The 25,783-nt window shown below is 41.3% G+C and overlaps 1 protein-coding gene across 1 annotated transcript in view; it reads left to right on the top strand.

The window, feature by feature from the left end:
- Window positions 1-25,783, top strand: part of FRMD4A (FERM domain containing 4A) — a 451,440-nt gene that overhangs the window by 38,547 nt on the left and 387,110 nt on the right. The gene's annotated exons all lie outside the window — the stretch shown is intronic.

Below are 25,783 nucleotides of genomic sequence, written 5' to 3'. Positions count from 1 at the left end.
ACCTGGGATAGGCAGATGTGGATGTTTGATGGTATTACAGATATCGTCGCAGGATGGAAGCAGTTCCTAGTAAGGCCGCCTTTTGCAATTGACTAATAGCGAATTTGTCAATGCCAATGGTGTTCAAGTGGTGCTCCAGTTGTTTTGGGATTGCACCCAAGGAGCCTATGACTATTGGTACTACCCTTGCTTGCTTTTGCCACAGTCTTTCTATTTCTATTTGTAGGTCTTTGTATTTTGTTATCTTCTCCAGTTCTTTCTCATCTATTCTGCTGTCTCCAGGCACTGCGACGTCCACTATCCAGACTTTTTTGTCTTTCTTATCAACAATTGTTAAGTCTGGGGTTATTATTATTATTATTATTATTATTATTATTGATCATCGCACAGTCAGCCAGATGTTCAGACTGGATTTGGCATTTTGTTTACCTATCGAGTCCTTACCCAGGACCTGGGATAGGCAGATATGGATGTTTGATGGTATTACAGATATCGTCGCAGGATTATTATTATTATTATTATTTTAGGTGTTTTGGTAACAGTTCTAAATTTTGGCACTTTTACGGTGGGGTTTGCATTCTGTTCCCAATGCTGTGGTCCTTCAGTCATTCAACTGTTGTCTCTGATTGGCACTCCTGGTCCCTGTCTTCCCTCCTCCTATATCTCCCATCTCCTCTCTCCATAATTTATGGCAGGAAGCCATCAAAGCGAAGCAGGGCTGCATTGGTGTGATGGCAGATCTGACATCGTACCCATTCCTGGCATTTGCTTGCTTTTTTCTTGTTTAGAAAAGTCCCATCTCGTTGATCCCAGAGGGAGAAAGCAAATTGCCGAGCTCTTGTGATTAGCACACGGCATCCAAAGCAGGGAGGAAGGACAAGGGAAGAAAGCATTGGCGATAGGGAAAATGAAGCAATGGGGTCACCTAGCAGCCATTTTTATGGGGAATGGTTGCTTCGGAGCAGGGACTGAGCAGAAGTTGTGAACCAAACAGTCAGAGTTTCATTTGCACTCTATAAAGTTCTTTGCAAAGAATAAGTTGTTGGGAATTGAAATATTGAAAACAAAGTTCGAACAGAATAACACCTTAGAGGTCTTCTAGTCCAACCCCCTAGTCAAGTAGGAGACCCTAGACTATTTTTGACAAATGGCTGTCCAGTCTCTTCTTAAAAGCCACCAATGTTGGAGCACCCCCAACTTCTGAAGGCAAGCTGTTCCACTGGTTAATTGTTCTAACAGTCAGGAAGTTTCTCCTTAGTTCTAGGTTGCTTCTCTCCTTGATTAGTTTCCATCCATTGCTTCTTGTCCTGCCTTCAGGTGCTTTGGAGAATAGCTTGACTCCCTCTTCTTTGGAGCAGCCCCTGAGATACTGGAACACCTCTATCATGTCACTCCTATTCCTTCTTTTCATTAAACCAGACATACTTAATTCCTGCAACCGTTCTTCATTAGTTTTAGCCTCAGTCCCCTAATCATCTTGGTTGCTCTTCTCTGCTGCAGGAGATGAGAAGGCTGTGCTTGAGGGTGGGGTTAAATGCATCATTTGTTTGGACTCGTTGCGCACCCACAAGAGACCCAATTGCAGCCTCCCCATGAATTTTTTTGACCCTTATCTAGAGCCAATTTGGCTTGACTGTTTAGTACAGAGGTCCCCAACCTTTTGAGCACCAGGGATTTTTTTGCGGACCGGAGAGTGGCGTAGTTTCATGTATTGCCTGCATCTCGCAGATGGGGCTTTGCTTGTTTGCACGGCCCGGTTTCTGGCATGCCATGGCCCGGTGCCGATCCATGGACCGGGGGTTGGGGACCCCTGGTTTAGTAGACTAGACTCTTGTGTATAGGTAGTTAAGTAAACTCTTCCTGCTTTGGAATTCATTTGAATTTGAATGCAGGGGACTCAGTGGCTCAGGGGTTAAAGCTGCTGAGTTTGTCAGCAGGAAAGCTGACAGTCCCTGTTTGAGACCCGGGTGTCACGCAATGGGGTGAGCTCCCGTTTGTCGTCTCAGTTCTTGCTCACCTAGCAGTTCAAAAGCATGCAAATGTGAGTAGATAAATAGATATCATTTTGGTGGGAAGGTAACATCATTCTGTGCGCCTTTGGCGTATAGCCGGCTGGCCAAATGACCATGGAAAATGTCTTTGGACAACGCTGGCTCCCTTAGCCAAGAAACGGAGATGAGCACCGCGCCCTAGTGTCAGACAAAACTGGACGGGGAAACCTTTATCTTTACCTGCCTTGAACTCAGCCCCTGTTCCTGGTTTCTTGTGCCTGACAGAAGTACTGTTGTGTGACTGCATAGACCTTGGCTCTTTTATGACTCGTGGACTTCAACTCCCAGAATTCCTGAGCCAGCATGGGGGAAGTATGGCTCCTTCATGACTGGTGGACTTCAACTCCCAGAATTCCTGAGCCAGCATGGCTCAACTTGGAAACCTCTCCCTTTCCCCTCAGCATGGCTGGCTCAGGAATTCTGGGAGTTGAAGTCCACGTGTCATAAAGCAGCCTAGGGCAGGGGTAGGCAGCCTTGGCTCTTTTATGACTCGTGGACTTCAACTCCCAGAATTCCTGAGCCAGCATGGCTCAGCTTGGAAACTCTCCCTTTCCTCTCAGCATGGCTGGCTCAGGAATTCTGGGAGTTGAAGTCCACGAGTCATAAAAGAGCCAAGGTTGCCTACTCCTGGCATAGACCATGATATACTCATTATTTTTTAAAAAAGTTAAAACTAGGAAGCATGTGAGCTTTTTGTTTTTTAATTTATTTATTTATGAGACTTATATACCGCTTTAAGTGCAAGCACTCTCTAAGCGGTGTACACCAGTAAGCAATGTATATATATTTTACATTGCCCCCAACAATCTGGGTCCTCATTTTACTACCTCGGAAGGATGGAAGGCTGAGTCAACCTTGAGCCGGTGAGATTTGAACCGCTGACCTGCTGAACACAGTCAGCTAAAGTGGCCTGCAGTACTGCACTCTAACTGCTGCGCCACCTCGGCTCTTAAATTGACGCTATGGGCTCACTATGAGAAGGATGCCTCTTCTTTTCCACGTGCTATCAATGAAATTCTTCTCGAACAGCTGGTTTGCTAAAGGACCTATTCATTTCTCATGGATCTTGTTTTAATTTTTTTTAAGGATAGGCTCTGCCTTCACCCCACTTGGTTTTCAATTCTGTAGGGTAGAGAAACGCTCTGGCTGAATTAATGTAGGGCAGGGCAGCCCCTGGCACTGGGTGGGCGTGGGGTGGGATACGTCAAGGTAGTGACCTTCCCAGCGTGAGAAAGGGGTCTTCAGGTGACGAGAGAGTTCTATTTTCGTCTCGAGTATCGAGAGAATTTGCCTAGTGTTTAGCCGGCAGTTCGGCAAATAAATTAACATTCAATATCTTGCTTCTGCTGACATAGCCTCCAGGCGTTTCTCTGCATTCAAATCGGGCCCTGTTTTTAGCTCTTCACTGGGATTTTATTTTTTCCTTCAGTTAAGGAAGGGGGAGGGGGCTGCAGCAAAATGTTGCCGGGGATCCTCCCCTTGGGGAGCACGTTTTTTGTTCCGTGTGCTGACCATGCTGATGAGTTATTAAACAAAGGCCTGAGGAGAGCCCCTGGAGATCAAGTGACCCCCTGACTTTGCCCTTGTAGTTCTACGATTTCGTGTTTTCCCCTTGTTGTCCCGTGGCTAATGAGCTGTGGTCGTTTCAGAAGCAACAAGGCATCAAGACACTGGAAGAGAGGATTGGTTGGCTTTGATTCCTGGCTCCTGGAGTCCTGCTAGAGCCCAAATGCCAACCTTAGAGTAGGGCATGCCATCTACGCAGGAAGGCAAGATTCCTCTTCCCCTCCCCGTTTCTTCTTCCCTTCCCTTCTCTTTTCCCCTTCTTTTTCTCTTATTTTCTTCCCTTTTCTTCTTCCCTTCTTCTTCCCTTCTTCCTTTCCTTTCCCCTCTCCCCTCTCCCTCTCCTTCCCTTCCCTTCCCTTCCTTTTTTCCTTCCCTTCCCTTCCTTCCCTTCCCTTTCGTTCCCTTCTCTTCCTTTTCCTTTCCTTCCCTTCCCTTCCCTTCCCTTCCCTTTCCTTTCCTTTCCTTTCCTTTCCTTTCCTTTCCTTTCCTTTCCTTTCCTTTCCTTTCCTTTCCTTCCCTTCCCTTCCCTTCCCTTCCCTTCCCTTCCCTTTTTTCCTTCCCTTCCCTTCCCTTCATTTCCTTCCCTCCCCTTCCCTTTCCTTCCCTTTCCTTTCGTTTCCTTTCCTTCCCTTCTCTTCCTTTTCCTTCCCTTCCCTTCCCTTCCTTCCTTTCCTTTCCTTTCCTTTCCTTTCCTTTCCTTCCCTTCCCTTCCCTTCCCTTCCCTTCCCTTCCCTTTTCCTTCCCTTCCCTTCCCTTCATTTCCTTCCCTCCCCTTCCCTTTCCTTTCCTTTCCTTTCGTTTCCTTTCCTTCCCTTCTCTTCCTTTTCCTTCCCTTCCCTTCCCTTCCCTTCTCTTCCTTTTCCTTTCCTTTCCTTTCCTTTCCTTTCCTTTTCTTTTGTTTCCTTCCCTTCCCTTCCCTTCCCTTCCCTTTCCTTTCTTTCCCCTTTCCTTTCCTTTCCTTCCCTTCCCTTCCTTTCCCTCCCCTTTCCCTTTCCCTTTAAGCAAGGGGAAATGGTTACTAGATACAAAAGGAAAGAAATGAGAGAAGCCATGTTTAGACATTACAAGAAGAGATTGTATGGTTAAGGTTCCCCAGGGAAGCAATCTTTCCTCACAAGAAGCCTAGCAAGATGCCTGGATCAGATCATGTTCATCAATCCTCTTCTTCCGCAGTGGTTTAGGGCAGGCTAAAGCTAGTCAGAGTGATCTGTCAGGGACAATGCAGTTAAACAAAAGCTCCTTCATCTTAGTGGCTTTGGACAAGCCAAATTGCCGCTCGTGTGGAGACGCATACCAGTCAGAAGAACAGGTCCATGGTCACGACGGTGGCCATGAAATCCTGAACCACTCAAAGCTGAAGATTTCCCCTTTGCCACATCAGAACTGGGAGAGATTAATTTTCACCTGTCCCCCAGTTAGGTCTCCATGATACAAGCCAAGTCAGTGGTTTCATCCAGGACAGTTGACTTATTTTTTGCTAGCAGCTGACCTGGCATTTCAAAGCAGGACTTCTAGGTGGGATGTCTTCTCTTGATCTGCAAGGAAGGACAAGTCCTGTTTCCCCACAAACAGCCAAATTGCAGCTTCCTTCCATCAGATGAAAACGAATCTTCATTACAATCAGAGACCATCACCCCATTATCCTTCTATTCCTCTCTCTGCCAGTTACAATTCCACTAATTTCACTGATCCTTGATTCCTTGATTCTGCAGATCAAGGAAGTCTCCCCCATCTCCCTGACTCATCTCCAGACTTAGGGAGTTGATCTTCTTCAAAGAGATGAGTCGTGGAGTCGAACTGTCTAATCAGTTTGATTCCACCCTTTGATTGGATTTGATACCAAGAGCCTGGGCACACGGACCGAAGCCCATCCAATCTTCAACCTGATTTCATGACATCTCGTCCAAGTTGGAGCATCACATTAATTCAGCTCTTGGCTTCGGAGGTTTGATTTGATCGAATCACCTTTGAATCAAAGCTTCGAGTCGAGATTTTGCACTGTTCAGGAGCCCAAATACTGTGAATTAAGATAGTTTAGAGCTTAAGGCTGTTTTCTTTATTTTTGTGGCAGGGGAAAATAGTGATATGAGATAATATTTATCTAGGTTTTTTTTCCCCCAAAATCCTCTTTCTGTCTCTCTTTCTGTCTCTGTCTCTGTCTCTCTCTCTCTTTCTCCCTCCCTCTTTCTTTCTCTTTCTTTCTCTTTCTTTCTTTCTTTCTTTCTTTCTTTCTTTCTCTTTTTTCTCTTTTTCTTTCTCTCTCTCTTTTCTTTTTTCTCTCTCTCTTTCCCCTTTCTCTTTCTTGTTTTCTTTCTCTCTTTTTTTCTCTCTCTCTCTCTTTCCCCTTTCTCTTTCTTGTTCTCTTTCTTTCTCTCTTTTTTCTTTCTCTTTCTCTCTCTCTCTCTTTCCCCTTTCTCTTTCTCTCTCACACACACAAATGCACATAGACAATTTCTTCACTATTGCTCCATTTTCATTTTAATTTATCATCCTGACTTTATTTTTTTTATACAAAATGTTCATTGTTTCCATTAAAAAAAAAAAGTTCCCTGCCCCCAACATCATTCTTTCTTCCTCCCCTTAAGTCACAGAGGTGGATGAGACGAGAAATTGCAGAATAAGTTTCTTTGGCTTTCCCCTAGCAGGAATTATAAAGCCACTTTTGGAACAGAGATCTCTACATAGAAACTGCAATCCCCTCATCTAGATAATTCAATGAAAATGTGAAATAGAGAAGAAAAAAAGTAGCATTAGGGGGTACATATTCGGGAATAGGTTAAGGCTGAGACATTTAAATAAATGCGAGTGCCTTTTGCCCCTGTGCACAACTCCTTTAATATATGGGTTGGTTTGTTTGTTTCCATTTCATATTTCTAAATTAATTATAATAGTTGACTATTAAATTAGGTCACTCTTTTATTTGAGTGACTGAATATTTTCCAAGAAGGGGAAGTTCTTTGTGTGAAAATGTCACTCTTGACAATTCGGTTGTATATTTTCATCAGGAATGTCCAATTTGTAAAAAATGGCTGTTAGTTTAGGAAACTGCCTCACTAGGAAAATGGAAACTGGATAATACGTTGTACAGTCACGACTTTCCAAAATCATACCGTATTTTAATGCTGGTTTGAACACCATTGCTGGGCCATTATAACTTTGGACAGTAAGTAAGCCATTGGCCGTAGGTTGAGAATTACCTGCAATATCTACTTTTCTTCATTAAAATTTCTAATTCTTCATGTTTGCTTTCTGCAGTTATACAGAGACTTTCCAATTTTGGGTCATGTAATTTGTCCAGTTCCTTTCCGTGTAATCATGTAGTTTTCTTATGAACACTATGGAAATATTTATAACAGTACAGGTAGTCTTCAACTGCATTATTTCAAGGTTTGCAAAGAAGACATTTTGGGGAAAAGGGGAAATCAACTAAATGTACTATGTGGATTATGGATGATAGAAACCAATTGTTAATGATTTTTCTTTACAAATGTAAACCCAGCAGACACACTGTTTACCAACTATTAAGTGATTTATGTTTAAAAAAAATCAATAAAATATATGGGGGGAAAACAGTACAGGTAGTTTTTAATTTACAACATATTGTTTAGTGACTGTTCAGAGTTACAACGGCACAGAAAAAGTGACTTGTGATTGTTTTTCACACTTACGACCTTTGTAGTCTCCCTATGATCATGTAATCAAAACTTGAACGCTTGGCAACTGGTCCATATTTATGACGGTCACAGTGTTCCGGGGTCACGTGATCCACTTTTGCGACTGTCTGACAAGCAAAGTCCATGGGGAAGCCAGATGCACTTAACACGCATATTACTAACTTAACAACTGCAGTGAATCACTTAACAAAATGTGGCAAGAAAGGTCATAAAATGGGGCAAAACTCACTTAAGAAATGTCTCACTTAACAACAGAAGTTTTTAGCTCAATTGAGGTCGTAAGTAGAGGACTACCTGTTTTCGTAGGCCAGACTTAAAAGACAGCCTGGTCATACTTTTCAAATACAAAAATACCAACAGATCCAAGCTGGTATTTTGGCGAAGAATTTTATTTTAAAAACCATCTGTAGATAACATATTATTTGAAAGCCACTTTATTGAACGGTTATGGACCTTCAGTAAAAATTGGATTCTTTAAAAACTTTACATTATTTCATTTTATACATTCTGTTCCATGATATATCAATTTCTGAGCAGAGTCTTAGTCATAAATATTGAAAAGGACCCTAGACAACCAGTCCTACTTGGCTATGTGTGTCTGTTTGATATGTATAAGCTGAGATGAATGTAATGTTTAGATTTGTGATCTTCCATTGTCCTAGCAAAAATTTCCATAGGGATCTCTATCTGCCTAAAATTTTCCACAATCGTTGGTTTTCTGCTTGGTATCAAGTCCTTAATTTTTGTGGGTGAGAGTGGTGGAGTCCTAGGGGAAAAAAATCATGTAGGACTAAGTTTTTCAATTACTTCTGAAATAAGGTCAAAATTCACATCTGAGTAGGCAAGAACAGTTCCATTACAGGTGAATCAATAAACACCTGGCTTCTGCATCCGTACTGTACCAGGGAGAACAATTCCTGTTTGACCGCTTTTTCTAATCTCTTTATTTGGGTAGATCCTCCCTTTATTATTTTTTTTATAAATAATTTTAGGTGGTGACTACCTAATACCTAACACTCCTTTCTTCTCCTATTTCCCCCACAACAAGATTGGCCCAAGGTCACCAGCCAGCTTTCATGGCTAAGGCGGGACTAGAACTCACTGTCTCCTGGTGATTGGCCTAAAGCAGTGGTGGCGAACCTATGGCACGCGTGCCAGAGGCAGCACTCAGAGCCCTCTCTGTGGGCATGTGCACCATGCCCCAGAGATGGCAACTGTCCCTCTTCAACCAGCTGCCTGCTAACTTGCCGAGGTCCCACGTGGCCGGATGCATCCCAGCACGGCTGGTTTCTCTCCACCCCCGTCCCATCCGTCCTGGCCGCGCATGCTCTCCTTTTCCTGGGCACGACCCACTGCATCGCTTCCTCAGCTGTCGGCCAGCTGTCCAGCTCAAAGGTGACTTCTCTGAACTGCTGGTGGTGGGCTGTGGAGCCCCCGAGTGCACCAATCGAGGGGCCGGCAGGCTGTGGCTGCTGATGGACACTGTCGGCCCCCATGGGCTCGCTGGCCTCTGTGCGCGGGGGCTGATGGTTTCAGGCAGCCGCCCCGGCCCCTGCCTCGCCTTGCCCTGCGACAATGGCACCCCCGTCCTGCCTCACCCCGCAGGACAAGCCTCCTGCCCACCGCCCCACCTGCCAGAGACCCCCTGGATCTCCCCCAGCCCTCCCCCAGCCCTGCCCATCCCCCACAGGCATCCCTCCCCACGACAACATCAAGGTGACCACGCCCACCTTGGCCACACCCACCCAGTCTGCCATGACCACCACAGCCACGCCCATCCAGTGGGCCACGCCCACCTGGCACCCAGCAATACATAAGTGAGTTTTGGGTTGCAGTTTGGGCACTCGGTCTCTAAAAGGTTCGCCATCACTGGCCTAAAGTCACCCAGCCAGCTTTTATGGCTAAGGCAGGACTAGAACTCACCATCTCTAAGTGATAGGTCCAAAGTCACCCTGCCAGCTTTCATGGCTAAGGCAGGATTAGAATTCTCAGCCTCCTTGTTTGTAGCCTGGTGCCTAGACCAAAGTGGTCTCTTATTTCTATCAAAGCTTCCAACTCAAATTGGTCTGTTCTATTTTTTTAAAAAAAGTTTCATTTATACCTCTTGTATAAGGGCATGTGCATATGAAGGAGAGGGAGGGAGGGAGGGAGGGAGAGAGAGAGAGAGAGAGAGAGAGAGAGAGAGAGAGAGAGAGAGATGAGAATAATATAATGTTTGGAGAAGGAATATAATTTCTCTCAGCAATCAATCCCTGCTTTTTTGTTTTGTCTAAAGACAGAAATAACTTGGTATTTATGAAGCCCAGAGTCAGAGGGAATTTGAGAGTATAATCTCTGTGGGATTTTGGAGTATAATTGAAGGTTGCGGCAAGGACCCGGAGCAGAGCTGTCCCACGCTGAAGTTACAGCAAAGTAATTCCTAACATTTCTTGGAGAAATGTTTATTACATCAAGGTGTAATGGTGAAGTAAGCTAGGGTCACTGCCGGAGACCTTCCCCAACCTGATAAGAACCCACTGATTTATTTTAAATAAGATTTTAAAGAAGTCCATCCAGACAAATGGACCCACCCACCCACCAACGCAACCCAAGAGCCTCCGATGTTTCGTTCTTTTATTTCTGTTTTATTTATTTCAAAGATTGTCCATGGCTGCCCATGGCAGAACACAACTCCGGGTGATTTACAACAATGGGGAAAAAAAAGCAAAAATCAGAGCTAGCAGGGAAGTTGTTATCGGTCACCCAAATGATTTTATCTTTTTGGTTTTTTCATTTTGCCTCCAGCAAATTTTTAAAAAGTGTTCCTCGGCTCTGTCCCCAGGATTTGGTGTATGTCAACACTGGAAGGTTTCTGATGGAGGTCCAGTAGGATTACAATAGGACATTGGACAGGTAGATTATACCGGTGGTCCTCGACTTACAACAGTTCATTTAGTGACCGTTCAAAGTTAGAACAGTGACTTATGTCTATTTTTCACACGACCATTGCAGCATCCCCAGGGTCACCTGATCAAAATTTGGATGTTTGGCAATTGACTCAGATTTATGACGGTTGCAGTGTCCCGGGGTCATGTGATTCCCTTTTACGATCTGAGAAGCAAAATCTAGATTCCCTTAACAACTGTGTTACTAACTTAACAACTGCAGTGATTCACTTCACAACTGTGGCAAGAAAGGGAGCAAAACTCACTTAACAAATGTCTCACTTAGTAACAGAAATGTTGGGCTCAATTGGGGTTGTAAGGCAAGGACTACCTGTATATGTGATTTGCACCAGTAAATTGCTGATGTGCCACATAAATATTGGATTAAAAAACATGGAGAAAGGAGCACTTTCCAGCTATTTGATCAAGGGCTTTTACTGTGCCTATCGTATAAACCAGTGGTTCTTAACCTGTGGGTCGGGACCCCATTTGGGGTCAAACGACCATTTCACGGGAGTCGCCAAACAATGCAGTCTGCCATTTTTTCTCCTTTTCCTTAGCTGTGCTACTCCCTTTTATTCTATTGGCTTTTGAAAGCCAATAGAATAGACTCTCTTGAATAGAGTCTAATTCTAGTGGCTTTCAAAAGCCAATAGGAATTGTCCAGGCTGTCTCTGCCCTGCTGAGCCCGCCAAAAGTCCCATTCTGCAAATGGTGCTGCACCAGTTGAGTAGTCCTCGACTTACGACCGGTTGAGTAGTCCTCAACTTACGACCGGTTGGGGGTCGCGGCATTAAAAAGGTTGAGAACCACTGGTATAAACTTTATATCTTTGTTTTGCAGTTCATATATCTTACTGAGTTTTCACACTCGACCACGTTATCACTACAGGGATATGTCCACATTGACCTGGCCGGTTTGCCTGCTACCGTAAAATTAAAATCGAATTTCCCATTTGGTTGCTAGCTCAAACCCCTCGAAAAAGGGCCCACAAACTCTCTTTTTCTGGAAACCAGATGCCACCGATTTGTTTTGAGGAAATGCCTGAACTGCAGCATAATAAAATAAATCATGATGGAAACTGATGATTGAGATCAAGCGGCTGAGGGAGGAAACCCAGCTGCTACCTTTTTGATATTATAATTAATTGTGCAAATTTAAGCCACGCAATGGCACGTGAGTGGAATTAGTCTCCCCGTCAAAACCATCAATGTCAATATTGGGGCAAGAGGTGGATACCCACAAGCTAAAGGTGTGTGCCTCTTAATTTCCTATTTATTTGCCACTGATGATTCATTTGGCTGCTGGAAAAAAAGATTTAAAAAGCAGGAGGCGATGAGTGGAGACAGGCCGTCTCTAACGAGCGACCCATCCTTGAGTCTAATCATCGTATTCTCTACAATTACCATCGTTTTGAATAAGAAATGTGGGTCCACTTCTGAGCTGTGCCATTTTGGGGAACACTTCACTTAAAAATTTCAGCAAGTAGCCACTGTTTTTACTTTCCCGTTGCAGATGTTTGAAAAGCTTTTCTTTGTTGATCAAATTTAAGTACCACCCATCTCCTTCTCCAGAGCAAAACCACTGAAAATGTTGGCAGTTCGCACAATTACAGAATTAGTTGTTCTTAGCAAGAAGTGCTCAAGAAAAGAGGCTTTGAGATTCACCAGAAAGTCCAGATGTTGTTTGGTTTCCTTGGCATTTGAAGCTGAACTTCCCTTCCTCCTCCTCCTCCTCCTCCTCCTCCTCCTCCTCCTCCTCCTCCTCCTCCTCCTCCTCCTCCTCCTCCTCTTTCTTCTTCTTCTTCTCCTCCTCTTCCTCCTCTTCCTCTTCTCCTTCTCCTTCTCCTCCTCCTCCTTCTTCTTCTCCTCCTCTTCCTCCTCCTCCTCCTCCTCCTCTTCTTCTTCTTCTTCTTCTTCTTCTTCTTCTTCTTCTTCTTCTTCTTCTTCTTCTTCTTCTTCTTCTTCTTCCTCCTCTTCCTCCTCCTCCTCTTCCCCAACCCCATCCCCCTCTTCTTCCTCTTCCTCTTCTTCCTTTTCCACTTCTTCCTCTTCCCCCTTCCTCCTCTTCCTACTCCTTTTCTTCTTTTCTTCTTCTGTCTTCTTTCTTTGTTCAGTCAATGCAATACTCAATTTTGCTACCTTCACATCTAGCTTGAAAGTGATGTGTTTCACAATAAGTGTCCTTTTGATATCAGGTTAAATAACGCCAACTATAAATTTCCACTTTAAAATATATGTGGCAGCTGCAATCTCAGGAACAGAGCTGTTTGGGGGTTGGGGGACAGGACATCACCTGATGACAACAATGACCACAATCTTAGGACATTGTCTGATCATAGTCCAGTTTGGATGGAACTGTTTGCTGAGAAAGAAGACAGGAGATCCTGGAGGGTGAATGAGAATTTATTTAAACAAGAAAAAAATGTCCATAAACTAAAGGAATGTTTAAAGGAATATTTTGCTTTAAATATGAATAAGGGAACATCAATGTCAATGGTGTGGGATGCAAGTAAAGCTTTTATGCATGGTATTTTGATAAAAATGAATAACTTGCATAGACAGAAACAGATTCAGAAACGTAAAGATCTAGAAGAGGAGATTAAATTAAAAGAGAAACTCCTAATTTCAAATCCTTTAGATGAAAAGGTGAAAGGAGCTATAAAACTGTTAAAAACACAATTTAACATGTTGATGGCTGATCAAGCTGCAACCAATTTACTATTTATGAAACAAAATACATTTTGTAATGCTAATAAACCAGGGAGATGGTTGGCTTATCAGTTAAGAAAGAACCAGAAACAGAGGAATATAGATAAAATAAATTATAATGGTAAATTGGTTTATCAGAAAGAATTGATTAAGAAATCTTTTTTAGAATACTACCAAAAATTATACAAGAGTACTAATATTCAAACTACAGATATAAACAATTATTTAGGTAAATTTAATTTTCCTAAATTAACAGAAGATCAGGAAAAAGAGATTAATGGTTTAATTACTAAGGAAGAAATTGTTACAGCTATTAAACAATTGAAATTGGGCAAAGCGCCGGGTACGGATGGGTTGACATCTATTTATTATAAAACTCTAGTAGAAGAGATGACTCAACAGTTGTGTGAATTGTTTAATAACTTATTACAGGGGTTAGAGATCCCTCCATCTTGGCGTAATGCATTTATATCACTGATTCCAAAAGACAATCAAGATCTTACATTGCCTAAAAATTATAGGCCTATATCTCTTTTAAATGTGGATTATAACATTTTTGCAAAAATTTTAGCTAATAGGTTTATGGGGATTTTGCAGCAGATTATACATAAGGATCAATCGGGTTTTATAACTGGAAGGTATATGAAAAATAATGTTAGACAAATTATTAAATTATTAGAGTATTTAGAAAAGAATAACCAAGTCTCTGCAGGCTTGATATTTTTGGATGCTGAAAAAGCCTTTGACCAAGTGAACTGGCAGTTTATGTTATGTTTAATTAAGGAGATGAAATTTGGACAAAATATATTACAAGTACTATCTAATATATATCAAAAACAGACTGCTCAACTTATTGTAAATGGGGGTTTGTCAGAGGCTTTTGTAATAGAAAAAGGTACAAGACAGGGATGCCCGTTATCCCCGTTATTGTTTGTTTTAACATTGGACATATTGTTGATTAAAATTCGGGAGTCTCAAGAAATAAAAGGAATAGAAATTAATAAAAAAGAATATAAATTAAGAGCCTTTGCAGATGACTTGGTTGTTACTTTGTCTCAACCTATTTGTTCGGTGGTAAAATTATTACAATTGATCCAACAATATGGACGTGTTTCTGGTTTTAAAATTAATAATAACAAGACCAAAATATTAGCTAAAAATATGACTAATGGTGATAAACAAGTTTTAGTTAAGTTAACAGACTTTGAAATTGTTGATAAGATAAAATATTTGGGGGTTACATTATCTGCTTCCAATGCAAAACTGTATAAAAATAATTATGAAAAGTTGTGGACGGAGATACAGAAGGATTTAAAAAATTGGAACAATTTACAGTTATCCCTTATGGGTAGAATTGCAGTTATTAAAATGAATGTCCTGCCAAAGTTTATTTTTCTGTTTCAAATGTTACCTATTTTAAAGAGTGATCGTAATTTAGATGAATGGCAAAAAGGTATTAATAAATTTGTTTGGGCAGGGAAAAAACCAAGGGTGAAACTTAAAATAATGCAAGATTTTCGTGAGAGAGGTGGACTCAAGGTACCAAATATGAAATTGTATTATGATGCTGTAGTACTAACATTGATCAGCGATTGGGTGAATTTAACAAATATAGAAATACTTCATTTGGAAGGTTGGGATTTACTTTTTGGATGGCATGCCTATTTAATATTTAATAAAAAAGTGGATTGGGTTTTTAAGTCTCATATTATAAGAATCTCTTTGCTTAGAGTGTGGAGGAAGTATTATAAATTTGATTTTAAAATACCATTATGGGCTATACCTCGGCATGCCATAGAAGGTATAAGGAAAGGGGTTAATATGGATATGGTTTCTTATGCACAGTTACTTAGATGGGATGGCCAAGACTGGCAGTTAAAATCTTTGGAAGAACTAATACATGAAAATCTAACTTATTCATGGTTCCAATATAGACAAATAGTGGACAGATGGAAGATGGATTGTAAAATGGGCTGGCTTAGAGAAGATGAAACTCTCCTAAAACAAGTAAGAGATCAAAGGCCAACCCATATTAAGAGAGTTTATGGGGTTTTAGTGGAATTGGATTCAGAATCTGAATTAGTTAAAGATTGTATGATTAAATGGGCACAGAATATTGGTGAATCGATTTCAATGGATACTTGGGAACTTATTTGGACAAGAAATGTTAAATTCACACAAGCGCAAAATTTAAGAGAGAATTTTTATAAGATGTTTTATAGATGGCACCTTGATCCAAAGAAAATGTCCATTATGTACTCTAATTTACAGCCGAAATGCTGGAGATGTGGACACTTGGATGCTACTTATTATCATATCTGGTGGACGTGTAAGCATATAAAAGCTTTTTGGATTAAGATATGGTGGAATATTCAGAGAATTTTTAGAAGGAGGGTAAAATTTACTCCGCAATTATTTTTATTAGGTATTGTTACTGATTGTGATGCTAGGGAGGTTATATTGATGCTAAATTTGATTACAGCCGCTAGGCTGTTAATAGGACAATATTGGAAGAAGGAATCCTTGCCTATTTTACAAGAGTGGTTTTATAAAGTTTCGTATTTGGCAGAAATGGCAAAGATTTCGGCTTTTTTAAAGGAGCAATCTCAAGAGAAATTTTTTGCGGTATGGGAAAAATGGATAAATTTTATACAACATAATTTAGACATGGAAAAATATTATTTAGCCTTTTTATAACTTGTAATGATTGTTTTTTTTTCTTCCTTTCTTCTTCTGTATTATTATTTATATACTTTTCTATATATGTTTTATTTTTCGCCTACCTCTTTCTTTTTTCTTTCTCTCTCTCTTTTCTTTTTCCCTTTTTTCTTTTTCCTTTTTTTTTACGTATATTATTATTATATATATTATTATTATGATTTTTATTATTATTATTAATTATCTTATAAATTGTATACGTTATTTTTTAAAAATTTGTTAAATAATCCTATATTCAGTTCTGGGAAGTCGGGGGGGGGAGGGTGGGATGGTTTGGGAGGGGGGGTGGATGTTTATTTGTAAAATTTTTGAAAAAAATTCAATTAAAAAAAAAAAAAAAACAATGACCACAATCTTGGGCTACTGAGGTGCAGTATGTCATATGGACATACAAACCAGGTGGAGCTTATTTGCAGTAGCACCACCTCACTTGCCCCCACAGAATGGCACAATTCACTGCAGGACAATTCAACAAATGCGAAAGTCAAAGTCAAATTTTGACCGAACCTTGACCAATAATAATAAAATAAAGAAAGCCGATCCAGAAATACAAGGGTTACAATCATTTCAACAAAAACGTGGCCACCTATAATAATAGTCATTCAATGAAATGATTAATAAAACAGCGAATGATCTTTCAGTGAATTGTCCCATGGCAAGTTGCCTGTGACGAGTGGTCCTAGACCCTTCCCCCATTTTGACCGGAAGCTGCAGTGCCTCTGATCAGCAATAGCTAATGTCTGAAGCAAATGACTAGTCATGGAAGTGATTGGGTCAAAGAAATATTAGACATGTCTTTTTTCCATTGAGCACCCTCCAGGTGAGCTGGTGAAGATGTTTCTGGATTCCCAGCTTGCATTGCTCAGGATGGCTGGAAAATTGGAGATTTGTAATCTCAGCGTGTTGGGGGAGGCACTTCTGAACCACCTATGGAGCTGGGAATCCATTAAAGGCATCTTCTTGGCAGGCAGCTAATAACAGGGGTTGCTTCAGAATGTGCCACGTAGGTCACACACACACACACACACACACACACACACACACACACACACACCATTTTAACAACAATGGCTTGAATTTTAAGCAGACCGAGAGGAGAAGAACATGCTGTTGTGCAGTTTCCAAGATGAGTGAGACCAAGAGAAAGGACCGTGCACTGTCACCTCTGTAGAATGGCGTTTTTAACTGCTCCCAGATGTGAACTTTTAATAATTGCTTGTGGTTGTTACATAGTACTATCAGAGAGACAGTTTTTCTAGTGGAAGAAGGGGGTGGAAAGGGAGAGCTGGCATGCTCTCTGAGGTACAAATGGTAGCCCTCCTCCGACATAGCCCACGGAGGCACCACGTTTGATGAAAGATGCTGAGGTTGCTCCTAACAACCGTTGCTAAGAGACATTTGCCAGCTTGCGGAAAGAAGAAACTTGCTGCAGAATTATGCACTGATAGTCTTGTTCAGGAAGAATAAGACATATAGAGCGGAGGAAGAAATATCACCCATAGGTTTCAAGAAGAGGAGAAATGTTTGTGAAATAAAATAACAGAATAATAGAGTTGGAAAAGCCTTGGAAGTGTTTGAATCCAGCCTTCTGCTTAGGCGGGAAACCCCATACCATTCCAGACAAATAGTTGTCCAATTTTTTCTTAAAAACCTCCAGTGATGGAGCACCCACAACTTCTGGACGCAAGTCATTTTCACTGTCAGGAAATTTCTCCTTAGTTCTAGGTTGCTTCTCTCCTTGGTTAGTCTCCATTCATTGCTTCTGCCTTCAGGTGCTTTGGAGAATAGCTTGACCCCCTCTTCTTTGTGGCAGCCCCTGAGATATTGGAACACTGCTATCCTGTCACCCCTGGTCCTTTTTACTAGACTAGACATACCCCATTCCTGCAACTATTCTTCATATGTTTTAGTCTCCAGTCCCCTAATCATCTTTATTGCTCTTCTCTGCACTTTTTCCAGAGTCTCAACATCTTTTTTATAATGTGGTGACCAAAACTGGATGAGGTATTCCAGGTGTGGTCTTACTAAGGCTTTGTAAAGTGGTACTAACACTTCATGTGATCTTAATTCTGTCCCTCTGTTAATTTAACCATAGAATTGCTCTTGTGCTTGTGGCATCCATTTTCTGACCTGGTTTACCTCAAAGGGCTGACAGACACATCCAAGAGCTTTCCAGTGCAATTTATTGAAGGAGAAATAAAGGAATATGTCATTGCTAAAAAATACTAATCACAAGACCTGGATTCTTCTTCCATCTGTTGTTGTAAGTTCTCTGAAGGGCACATATTCTGTTTTTAATCTTTCACCTCAGTAAACAAATTTGGAAGAAAGGAATTTACCTGGGTGCCACTGGGGTAGATCTTGACTTGTGCTCTTCTTTAGATAATCCATCTTGGAAAAAGTTGGAATAAACACGGATCAGCAGCAGCAACTTTCTGCAACGTTACCCATCCGTGCAAATGGATTTTTTAAAGAAAGCTTCATAGGCGTAATCAAGCTCAGAGTCCCCACTAAATAAAATAAGGCTGTTTTCAATATTGTATTATCATCCGAGCAAATTGTCATACCGTTTAGCATATAATTCCCATTACAGGGTGAAAAAGGGTTTTTCCAATACTTCTGCTGAGTTTAATGGATTCATTACGCCTTTCAACATATAATTCATCAGGGCTTAATTGAATGGATTAGCTAAACACAATTCGGACAGGAGGGAAAGTACGTCTCCTCCACTTCTGCCGTTTGTTCTTTTCTTCTTTCGCAACTAATAGAATATAAATTTCCTTGATTACTCTTTACAATTTCTCAGTCCATACAGGAGTCACCTGTGGTGCTTGGGGGCCTTGTCGCCAAGAGAGACATGGAGTTATTTCTATTTTTTTAATTGATTTCTTTATTTAAATTTTAATTACATTTTTTGAATATAAGTAGGTAGGTAGATGTTACTGTTGAAGGAAAAATCTTCCTCAGGGTCCAGTCCAAGCCGGGAATAAACAACATGGAGACTGCTTTAGAAAGAAGGTTGTAGTTTATTGAAGAAGAGAGCCAGATAGAAAGATGGCACTGGGAAAAAGACTGACCACATGTAGCAGGGAGTGGTGGGCTTTTATACCTTCTGGGACTCTTGAGGTTGTTTCCTGTTCCTGTTTGAGGCTTTGTATTTCCTGTGTCATGTACTTTGACCTGAGACTGAGTGTCCCTTTGTGGTATTGGTGGGTTAATCCTATTATGTCTCCTGTCCTTAGAATTTGGGTGGGGTATGTAGATTTTAAGGGTCTCTGTCTTCCTAATTTCTTCAGTTTCTGCCTGGAAGGCTCCAACCTTCCTGAATGGATTATTACATCTGCATTTCTAAAAGCTGGTTTCTGCTGAGTTGTCTGGCTGGGGCAGGGGTGGGTGAGAGAGAAGTTTCTGCCTCTTTAAAGATCTTCTCCAAGTGATCAAAATTCAGATGTTTGGCAACTGATTCATACTTATGACAGTTGCAGCATCCTGGGGGGGGATCATGTGATCTCCTTTTGCTTCTGACAAGCAAAGTCAGTGGGAAAGCCAGATTCATTTAAAGACCATGTTATTAACTTGATATCTGCAGTGATTCACTTAACAACAGTGGCATGAAAGGTCGCTAAACGGGGCAAAATTCACTTAGCAAATGTCTTCCTTAGCAACATAAATGTTGGGCCCAATCACTTAAATATGCGCCAGCCGTGTGCTGCAGTTGCCAAAAAAGCCAACACAGTGCTAGGCTGCATCATCAGAGGGAGAGAATCAAGATCACATGAAGTATTAATACCACTTTACAATGCCTTGGTAAGGCCTCACTTGGAATACTGCACCCAGTTTTGGTCACCATGATGTGGAAAAGATGTTGAGACTCTGGAAAGAGTACAGAGAAGAGCAACAAAGAGGATCAGGGGACTGGAGGCTAAAGCATATAAGGAACGGTTGCTGGAATTGGGTAAGTCTAGTTTAATGAAGAGAAGGACGAGGGGGGACATGATAGCAGTGTTCCAATATTTCAGGGGCTGCCACAAAGAAGAGGGAGTCAAGCTATTCTCCAAAGCACCTGAAGGCAGGACAAGAAGCAATGGATGGAAACTAATCAAGGAGAGAAGCAACCTACAGCTAAGGAGAAACTTCCTGACAGTGAGAACAATTAATCAGTGGAACAACCTGCCTCCAGAAGATGTGAATGCTCCAACACTGGAAGTCTTTAAGAAGAGATTTGTCTGAAATGGTATAGGGTTTTCTGCCTGAGCAGGGGGTTGGACTAGATGACCTCCAAGGTCCCTTCCAACTTTATTATTATTATTGTTATTATTATTATTATTGACAAACAGGAGAAAAAATAAATCCTGTTCTGCAAACTGTTTCTAAAATAAACAAAATTAAGAGATGTTGCATTTTGCCAAAAAGTGAATGCAATCTCAAAGGAAATTTTAAAAAATTTAAAAGAAAGCACAGTCCAAAAAATAAATTGAACCAACTCTGCGGATGAGTTTTTACAATCAGTATTATTAGACTTCTTCCTTAAGGCTTCAAGGAATGGAAAAACCACAGCATTAAACCCTCATCTGTTGTGTGCTTGTCTGATGAGCCAAGTGTTCAAACAATATTGGTAATGCAGTGAAAAATAACAGCAGTGTGGTTTACATTATTCTGCTCGGAGGTTAAATGCCTTATTTTGGCTACAAAAGAAAATGTGATCTGACATTTTTGAGATCAAAGATCTCTGCTAGGAAACTAGGGAGACTTTTTAATAGATTCTTTTTTCCTGACTTTTCAATTGTGTAGTCTTGATTAGTTATTCAGCGTGGACAATTCAGCCAAGTACTCTATTAGCTAAAATGCAACAGGATATGCAACAGTTCCTATATCATATAATTATTATTTAATAATAATAATTTAATAATAGTAAAGTTGGAAGGGAGCTTGGAGGTCATCTAGTCCAACCCTCCTGCTCAGGCAGGAAACCCTATACCATTTCGGACAAATGGCTGTCCAGTCTCTTCTTAAAAATTTCCAGTGTTGGAGCATTTACCGCTTCTGGAGGCAGGTTGTTCCACTGGTTAATTGTTCTAACTGTCAGGAAGTTTCTCCTTAGCTGTAGGTTGCTTCTCTCCTTGATTAGTTTCCACACTTTGCTTCTTGTCCTGCCTTCAGGTGCTTTGGAAAAAGCTTGATTCTCTCTTCTTTGTGGCAGCCCCTGAGATACTGGAACTCTGCTATCATGTCCTCCCTCGTCTTTCTTTTTGTTAAACGAGACATACCCAATTCCAGCAACCGTTCCTTATATGTTTTAGCCTCCAGTCCCCTGATCATCTTTGTTGCTCTTCTCTGTACTCTTTCTAGAGTCTTAGCATCTTTTTTACATTGTGGTGACCAAAACTGGATGCAGTATTCCAAGTGTGGCCTTACCAAGGCATTGTAAAGTCGTATTAATACTTCACATAGTTCTTAAGCATGAAGTATCGATTTATGCCCTGAATGTGAACATAGTTAATAGGACTTGGACAATGGTATGAAATTAATATAATTAATCAGGGGATCGATTTGTCTTCAGAAGTTGTGAGTGCTCCATCACTGGAGATTTTCAAGAACAGACTGGACAACCACTTCTCTGGAATGGTATAAGTCAGGGGTAGGCAGCCTTGGCTCTTTTATGACTTGTGGACTTCAACTCCCAGAATTTCCGAGCCAGCCATGCTGAGGGGAAAGGGAGAGGTTTCCAAGCTGAGTCATGCTGGCTCAGGAATTCTGGGAGTTGAAGTTCACGAGTCAGAAAGCGGCCTAGGCCAGGGGTAGGCAACCTTGGCTCTTTTATGACAGCTCCCAGAATTCCTGAGCCAGCACGGGGGAACTATGGCCCCTTCATGACTCATAGACTTCAACTCCCAGAATTCCTCAGCCAGACATGCTGAGGGGAAAGGGAGAGGTTTCCAAGCTGAGCCATGCTGGCTCAGGAATTCTGGGAGTTGAAGTCCATGAGTCATAAAAGAGCCAAGGTTGTCTACCCCTGGTATAGGGTCTCCTGCTTGAGCAGAGGGTTGGACTAGAAGACCTCCAAGGTCCCTTCCAACTCTGTCATTCATTAATTCAGTGGGAGAAGAAGATAAAAGTGTCTTTATTGTCAGACACATTGGCTGTGGGCAACTGTAGGAAACAGAGACTTAAAGAGTTGAAGTCCACACAAGGGGCCAAGTTTGTGATTTTTACCCAAACTTGTTACAGTTTAATGAATATGGTAGGCTATACTCATTTGATTTAACCCTAATTTCTTCCCTCTTTGTAGATTAAAGTTACAGTGAAAAGAAATAAGAGAATGACAGAATGAGAGGAACTTGGAGGTCTTCTCGTCCAAAACCCTGCACAAGTGGGGGACTCCTGTGCCATTCTGGACAACCTCTTCTTAAAAACCTCCAGTGTTGGAGCACCCACAATGTCCAAAGGCAACTTCCATTCCACTGGTTAATTGTTCTCACTGTCAGGAAATTTCTCCTTAGTTCTAGGTTGCTTCTCTCCTTTATTAGTTTCCATTCGTTGTTTCTTGTCCTGCCTTCAGGTGCTTTGGAGAATAGGTTGACCACCCCATCTTCTTTGTGGCAGCCCCCTAAGTACTGGAAGACACCTACCATGTCAGAATACAAAATAACAGAGCTGGAAGGGACCTTAGAGATCTTCTAGTCCAACCCACTGCTCAGGCAGGAAACCCTATAGCAGGGGTAGGCAACCTTGGCTCTTTTATGACTCGTGGACCTCAACTCCCAGAATTCCTGAGCCAGCATGGCTCAGCTTGGAAACCTCTCCCTTTCCCCTCAGCATGGCTGGCTCGGGAATTCTGGGAGCTGAAGTCCATGAGTCATAAAAGAGCCAAGGTTGCCTACTCCTGCTCTATACCATTTCAGACAAGTGGCTGTCCAGTCTCTTCTTTAAAACCTCCAATGATGGAGCACTCACAACTTCTGGAGGCAAGTCATTCCACTGATTAATTATTCTCACTGTCAGGATTTTTCCCCCTTATTTCTAGGTTGCTTCTCTCCTTGATTAGTTTCCATCCATTGCTTCTGATCATTGGACCTTGTCTGGAGCATATGGGAGTTGAAAGCCAACATCTTAGATGTTTGCCCTGTTGGGGACATTTGTCTTAAACTGGGCAATTTCTTGTCTGATTTCAGAATTATATGACTTTTAATCTTCTTGTGTGCATTTTTTAAAAGATTGGATTCAGGCCAGTGAGAACAAAGGATGGATTGAGCCCTTTTGGGGATTACTACATTTAATTAGATATTTTAAAAGGCTTAGTCAAGATTTTGGAGGCAGTTTTGAAGATGAGAGTTTGAAATCTTTTATCAGAACTTGTCTTTGAATTCATTAATATTACAGTTTCATCTAGATCTTCCAGATGGCTCTGTGGTGTTTGAGTTAGATTATTTTAGCTCATCTGCTCTAATTTTCCCATATTTTTGTCTAATAGGCTAAAGAAAAGAATTGGTGGTGTTTTTTTTTTTTAGGATGTGACTGGAGGGGGAAAGAATTCTATTTTTGCCAGCAATGATAATTATAATCCTTTTTAGATTAGGCGCAATGGCTTGTTAAAAAAAAATACTATGCTTTTCTGAGGAGAGTTGACTTTGAAGTGCCGAGCTGTGTTCCTATTTAATAATAAGATCCTTGAAAAGCAAGTCCTTTTCTGATTATTGATAATTATCCTGCTCCAATGATCAAGACTGTGAGCATAGAAAAAAAATTCAAAAGATGGCACAGCTTGCTAAAGGTGTGATTAGCACAGGACCCAGCCTAATTTCCTAACTTATATTATACAGATTTCAGTTGCAGGTTTTTTTCCCTTTTTCTTTTACCACACAATCTTTTGTGGAGATACTAAATATTTTAATAATTTTCCTTCCTTCCTTCCTTCCTTCCTTCCTTCCTTCCTTCCTTCCTTCCTTCCTTCCTTCCTTCCTTCCTTCCTCCCTCCCTCCCTCCCTCCCTCCCTCCCTCCCTTCCTTTCCCTTCCCTTCCCTTCCCTGCCCTTCCAGTTGTACTTGGGTTCAAACCTGAAAATCCAGCAAACATCTGTGAAAAGGGGTGATATCTCCATATATTTAAAGTTACATCATCTGATGGGCATTTGACAATCAGACAAATGTTGTGGATACAATTATGAGTCAGACATTTGGACAAGTCTCTGGATGTTAGTTAGTTACCTGGTTAGTTTGGCCCAGGGACTGCAAACTATCTATTACTTTCTTTTTCCCATTCAGTCTGAAGGCCCGGGACCTGCCTGGCCCAACACATCCCCTTCTCTTTTGCCTCAAAGCCATGCAACTGGGCCATTGTCACTTTGAACGGTCACTAAATGAACTATTGGACGTTGAGGACTACCTGTATAATCTACTTGCCCAATGTCCTATTGTAATCCTTTTGGCCCTCCCAGGGTTGACACATACCGTATATGCCGGCGTATTAGGCGACCCGGCGTATAAGACGACCCCCGTCTTTATAGCCGGGCCGCATTCCTAGAACGTCGTCTTATACGCCGGAAACTACCAGTATTTCCGGCGTATAAGACGACTCAGTGTATAAGACGACCCCCGTCTTTGGCGCCGATTTCAGCGCTCGCGGAAGTCGTCTTATACGCCGGCATTTACGGTATGCCAAATCCTGGGGACAGATCCTTCTGTCTGTCCACCTTCTTTTAAAATTTTAAAAAGTGTGAAAAATGGTCATGTGTTACTTTTTTTCAGTGACGTTGTAACTTTGAGTGGTCACTGAATGAACTGTTGTAAGTTGACTTCCACTTCCAAGTAAAATCCTGTACCTCTTTTTTAGGAGGTGGGGATGGCTTCTGACCTTACTTCTTTTACACCCTCCTGTTTATGTTACAAGGGGCCCTTTGCTATCTACCCCCAAATCCTACTCAAATTGTGCTTTGGAATGTTTTATACAGTCTCCTGATTTTTCAGCCAGGCTGTTTCCTATCAGAATGCAACCAAACCCAATCAGATCAGAATAACACTCTTGCCATTTGCATTCTAGAAATATATAATATATATTAATAATTTTGAATATAGGAATCCCAGGTATGGACATTTAAAGTCAATCAGATAAAAATAAAGAGCTCTGGGATGTAAGATGAAAGGCTTTTTTTTATTAACTGCTGAGCTTTCGTTAACAACCTGTTAACATCATCAGAGCAAAGGGCAGTTAATAAAAAAAAACCTTTCATCTTACATCCCAGAGCTCTTTATTTATATATATATATAATCAATTACCAATAAAGCGTGAACACCAGGATCACCAAGCTTTCATCAGATACTTCTGACATCGTCAGGGTTAATGCTGGTCTGTGGGAGAGTGCTTAGAATGAGGGATGACAATTGGGGAGCAAGTAAAGATCAGAAGAAGGAGGAAGGTAGGAGACACGGAGGTGTGAAGAGGGAACAACTTAGAGATATGAATGACCAAAAAAGGGGAGGAAAGAACCTCCCTAATTCAAGGCAGTGGGAGGTAGAGGGGAATAATGACACACCCACAAGCAGTAAAAGCAAGAAAAGAGGAGTCATCAGTATGGAAGCCGTAATTAAAAAGCAGTTAAATCAATTAGGACCTACGACAAGATCTAGGAGCCGTGTGCAAATGACGGCTCACCTATAAAGGCACTCTCCCACAGACCAGCATTAACCCTGACGATGTCAGAAGTATCTGACGAAAGCTTGGTGATCGGTGATGGTATTAAACTTTTATAGTTTATTATATTCCTGGTGTTCACGCTTTATTGGTAATTGATTATGGATTCACCCAGGAATCATATTTTTATTTTCACTATTCATATATATATATATATATATATATATATATATATATATATATATATATGATATCAGTAAGTTTGGCTGAAGAGTTTTACTTTTTACAATCTCTTTTGCCTTGCAGCCCCCAACTAGGGGCGTTAAGCAGGCTCAAGTCGCAGCAATCGAAACATTACAAATCCAAATTTCTTTTTCTGACAAAGAATTAAAGAATTAAATTGGGAGACTAAGATGGCCATTTCGAGCTCATTCTGCTCTCTTCAGTTAGCCACACCCTTTATGGGATTCGAACCTGGGCAGTTTACATACTAGGCAGTGATTTAACCACCA

This window comes from Crotalus tigris, unplaced genomic scaffold, assembly GCF_016545835.1.
Source record: "Crotalus tigris isolate CLP2741 ecotype Arizona unplaced genomic scaffold, ASM1654583v1 scf7180000018925.3142382, whole genome shotgun sequence".
Lineage (NCBI taxonomy): Eukaryota > Metazoa > Chordata > Lepidosauria > Squamata > Viperidae > Crotalus > Crotalus tigris.
This window is presented reverse-complemented; position numbering and strand designations above follow the sequence as displayed.